This window comes from Bidens hawaiensis, unplaced genomic scaffold (genome assembly GCF_021521415.1).
Source record: "Bidens hawaiensis isolate Kalapana, Puna unplaced genomic scaffold, B.hawaiensis_p1.1 tig00006836_1, whole genome shotgun sequence".
NCBI classification, from domain to species: Eukaryota; Viridiplantae; Streptophyta; class Magnoliopsida; order Asterales; family Asteraceae; genus Bidens; species Bidens hawaiensis.
The window spans coordinates 812,560-817,574 of NW_027491466.1; the positions used below are offsets into that span (position 1 = coordinate 812,560).

Consider the following 5,015-nt stretch of genomic DNA (forward strand, 5'->3'; position numbering starts at 1 on the left):
GTGGAGAAGGTGAATCAAGTTGCTGCTGCTGATGATGGGTTAGCTATCCTTAAAGCTTTCCTTGAACTGCCACGATCTACTGATGGTGCTGGTCCAAGTGGAAGTGGCCCTGAAGCCTGATCCTGAAGATCCCTTCCCACTGCTAGGATAGATTTAGCTTGTATAGATTTATTTTCTTGTTGGCGGGTAGTTACCCGGCCATTCTTGTAATGAATCATTGTGAAATATAAATCTTTGTGCGGGTAAGACCGCTTCTTTTATTGGATTCCTTGCTTTATAAACGTTATATGACTTGCATACTTTAGTTTAAATTAGCAATTTTCCAAGTGTTTTAGAATAAGTTAACCTTTGAACGTGGTAGATAATAGGTTGAAGTTTTGCTTCCACTTTCGTGATTGTGCGGGTAGGACCGTCACTTGCACTTAGTAGGATGGCTAAACTTTACCTGCGTTTAACCTGCGTGTAGGTTTTCTTCATCTTTTCTGAGGATAAGTTAACCTTTGAACGTGGTAGATAATAGGTGTGAAGTTTTGCTTCCTCTTTCGTGATTGTGCGGGTAGGACCGTCACTTGCACTTAGGAGGATGGCTAAACTTTACCCATATCTGACCTGCGTGTAGGTTTTCCTCATCCTTTTTGAGGATAAGTTAACCTTTGAACGTGGTAGATAATAGGTGTGAAGTTTTGCTTCCTCTTTCGTGATTGTGCGGGTAGGACCGTCACTTGCACTTAGTAGGATGGCTAAACTTTACCCATATCTGACCTGCGAGTAGGTTTTCCTCATCCTTTTTGTTAGAAATTCTCTGTTTTGAATAACCGTTCGACACGCGGTTGTTAATAGGTTAGTGTTCAGTATCCTCTCATGATTCATGCGGATAGACCGGCACTTTCATTTAGTGGGATAACTGAACTTTTCCCCTTCAACTGACCTGCGTGAAGGTTTGTCGTTTTTTGGGTTTATGCGGGTTTTGCCGCCTTCCCCATGCAACGACTTTCCACGTAATTATGCGGTGAAAACCGGCATATTAGTGTTGAATAAATTAACCGTTCGACGCACGGTTGTTAATAGGTTAGTGTTCAGTTTCCTCTCGTGATTCATGCGGATAGACCGGCACTTTCATTTAGGAGGATGACTGAACTTTTCCCCTTCAACTGACCTGCGTGAAGGTTTGTCGTTTTTTGGGTTTATGCGGGTTTTGCCGCCTTCCCCATGCAACGACTCACACTTATGTATGCGGTGAAAACCGGCATCAGTGTTGATAGTTCATAAAGTGTAAATGTAAAATCATCAGCGTCGATGTTTTAAGGAGAATCATTTCCATTAGAAGTGGCTCTTGGCCTTTTCTTTACAAATTTGGAATTGATTTACATGCAAACTGTGTAAATGAGCTCCCTTCCATGTTGTTGGGATGGGAGTGCCATCGAGCCGATACGCACCTGGTTCGGGATCTCGTTCTTTACGCAGCATGTAGTCTCCACATTGAAGCTGGAATTTTTATTCGTGTTTTCCCCAGCTGGGGTTCTACACGCACCAGCCTGCTCAGCGTTCATTGCGCCACGAGGTGCGCGAGCGTCCCATCTCTGACGAATGCTTCGACCATGTCCTTTACGTCTATGCATTCTTCGGTGTTGTGGCCTTTTGTCCTGTGAAAGTCACAGTATTTGCTCCGATCAGCATTGTGACGATGTCGGATTATTTGAGGCTTTGGCCATGGGAGCTCCTCAGTAGCGAATATCTCGGTGACGCTTTTGGTGAGCGGCGTCCATCTGGAGTTCTTGTTTGACTGTACGTTATCCCTTCCACCTAGCCGATGCTGCAAGCCGGATGAGGTGTCAAAGTTTACCCTTGACTGCCAAATGCCTAGCTTCCGCTTTTTGTTTAATCGGGCGGTAAGGACGTTGTCTTCCCTTGTTTTCTGGGTGTAGAGGTTTGTGCTCTGTGGAAGATCTCTACCCAGTTGCTTCTCCGTTTCCGCAAAGCGTTTAGCTGCTGTCATGATGGCATCCCATGTGGATGGCATGCCATCTTTACCCGTTAAGGTGCGGATGAGCTCTGGGTCGTTCGCGCCCTGGATGAAAGCAGCGCGAACAAGATCTTCGCTAATGTTACCCAGACTTAGCTTCTTCGAGTTGAAGCGAGTGATGAAGTCTAGCAAAGATTCATCTTTTTCTCGAATGCACTTGAGGATTGTCCATTGCTCCTCGGTATACTTTCTTTGCTGGCTGAAGTGTTGGCTAAACTTCTGTTGGAAGTCTGCCCAGTCGTAGATGTGGTTGACCGGTAGACGATCGAACCACGCTCTAGCAGCCCCGACAAGCGTCATTTGGAATATGTAACACCACGTGGGTTCCGTCCAACTACTGACGGTTGCCCCCGCTATGAATCTGTTCAAATGATCATCTGGGTCGGATATACCATCATATGTGCCTATGCTGGACATTTGTTTGGCACTTTTTGGGGCAATTGCTTCCGCAATGTCCCTTGCAAATTTGGACGTTCCCGCATTTGCAACGTTTGGTCTGAATGTTTTGGAGAAGTCTCGTGGACTTCCACCTGTGCTTTTTGGTTTGAAGGCTTGTCCAAAATGCCTTCTCGGTTGGGAGTTCGTTTCCTTACGCTTCCCTTTTGCCCTATGGCGAGGGTTCGCGTCGGAGTCGGACTCCTCCGAGTCATCGTCCCAGTATTCTTCGAATTCGTCAGCCTGTTGGACGGAACGCAAGCGTTCGTCCAACTCAGCTTGGAATTCCTTTTGACGTGCCTCCGCCCATGCCTTAACTTCATCGAGAGTTTGGCGGGGGAGTCTTGTTCGTTTTTCAAACTGGGTATCGGTGAATCCCAGTGAGCGATTATTTACTGCACTTGCCCCAGCTTGGGTAGCTGGGGTAGTGTTCGTAAAATTTACTTCTGGGGTAGTGTTCGTAAAATTTACTTCACTTGCCCCGGCTTGGGTAACCGGGGTAGTGTTTGTAAAAACTGTGTAGCCGGTATTTCCCCCAGTAGCTGGGGTTATGGTTACCAGAGTTTCTTTAACCATCTTTCGAGAAGTTTGAAAAAACTGGAGAAAAATGTTCTAGCTTTTATGCACGGATGGCGCCAATGAAGAAACACTAACCGGACCCCGGGCAGATTACTGGTAACCTGGGGGTTAGATAGATGTTTCCCACGAGGGGTTAGACCCAGAGAAGATGGTTCTTCTGATAACCTGCAAAACAGACACCGTGAGCTTGTCACTGAGAAGGGGGGGTTCCTCCTTGTGACCACCCTCCGGCGTGAGAATCAGACTAGATTTCTCTTTAAATATAAATGTATATTAAGAGATTGCTAGAGCAGATATCAGGTATAATATGATGATACAAGATAAGATATGATGGTCATACCATTTGTGGTATTTATAGCCGAAGGTAGGTTTCCAAGGAGGTGTGGCCGGCTGCAACAGTGTTCCTGTTCCACCAACAGTGGCCTACGCACGTGCCCTGCTGGTAGTTGGTGGGTAGGCAGCGGCTGATAGTGACGAGGCCTGCTGTGTACTATTCCTTTTCCACCAACTGCCGGCTACGCACGTGGTATGGCAGTAGTTGGTGAGTAGGCAGCGGCTAATAGTGACACAGTACAGGAGCATGCTGCTCGCCATACTGTGGTCAATAAGCTGTCGTATCTTTAGTCAGATCTTTTTCCCATACCTCGTCAGGTACAGTACAGAAGATCTTCCCGTATCGTACGGACTGGCTTATTTGGGCGGGAGTATTCCCCCTCCCGCCCTTGTGCGGGATTGTTCCCGGCTTTGCTCATTCCTTCAGGTGACACTGAGTGATTGAGAGCTAAGTGCCTTGTGCGTGTAGCCTTGCTGTGCGGGTGGCCTTCCCTGATGGCTTGTATCCGAGGCTGCGGGGACAGGCGGAGTCCTTCACCATTGGGAGGCATTTCCTGCGGGAACAGCTTGCGTACTGCGCGTAAGGACGTCACGTCTCTGAGCATGGTTGGTCCTGCGGATCCAGTTGGTTTCTGCGCAGACGTTCCTCTTCAAGGTGAGTCTTGCGGGTCCAACTGGGCTCTGCTGGGACCTACCTCTTCAGCTAGCTAGCCAGAATAGTATTGGATCTAGCAACATATATATATAAGTTTCTCAACTCCTCATGCCCTTGATCACATGAACTTAATATGGTACAACGACCAACATATAATATCTATGCCACAAAAGGGTAAGTAAGTAATATCTAATCTAAACAAGACTAGCCAACAACTTGTTTTTCCAATAGGGCTCCTGCATTTACAAGCATAGGCTGTAGAGACTGCTCAAGGTGAAGGCTAATAATCTTACTAGCCCCACCAACAAATTGACCACCTATGAACACAGCAGGCGGGTTTCGTCCACGTCTCAAAAGGCTTTGCTCGATTTCATGACCTTTAGCGATCTCATCTAACTCGTAGACAGCAGGGTTTACTCCGAGCTCAAAAAAGAGCGTCTTTATCGAGTGACACATACAACATGAAGTCCTACTGAATATCACCACTGGCCACTCAGACACCATTCGCATTACCATGTCCATATTTAAAGTAGGTACGTATTAGAGTTGTTTGAAAACGTGTGTTCTGAAAAGATTATGAGGTTTGGTGTGAGGAGGTGAAGAAGCCATGTGGTCATATTATATAGAGTTTGTGGAATAATCTCATTATGAACCTGTAAAGGATAAAGCAAGTAATGATGTGAAAAAGAATCGTGTTCTTGATAGCACCATTTGTCTCTCAACAACAATGTTGATATATATATTTTTATATTATAATATAAACTTCTTCCATGATCATAGACTATCATGATTTCAGAATCAAGATTTTTTTAACGGTAACAATTTCTCGACCGAACTTTATAAAATTGCACCTTATATTTTTACAAATTAAACATGTAAAGGTATTCATATTAATTACAAATCTTACTAGAGAGTACTCTCTGATCAAGTTGCATAATAAGGGCCGGAGAACGGCAGTCATTCATTGTTAAAATCAAAATTCTTAAGGTT

At 45.4% G+C, this 5,015-nt stretch overlaps 1 pseudogene; it reads right to left on the minus strand.

The window, feature by feature from the left end:
- Positions 1-4,111: 4,111 nt before the first annotated feature.
- On the minus strand, positions 4,112-4,746 carry LOC143633634 (monothiol glutaredoxin-S2 pseudogene; annotated as a pseudogene).
- Positions 4,747-5,015: the final 269 nt, after the last annotated feature.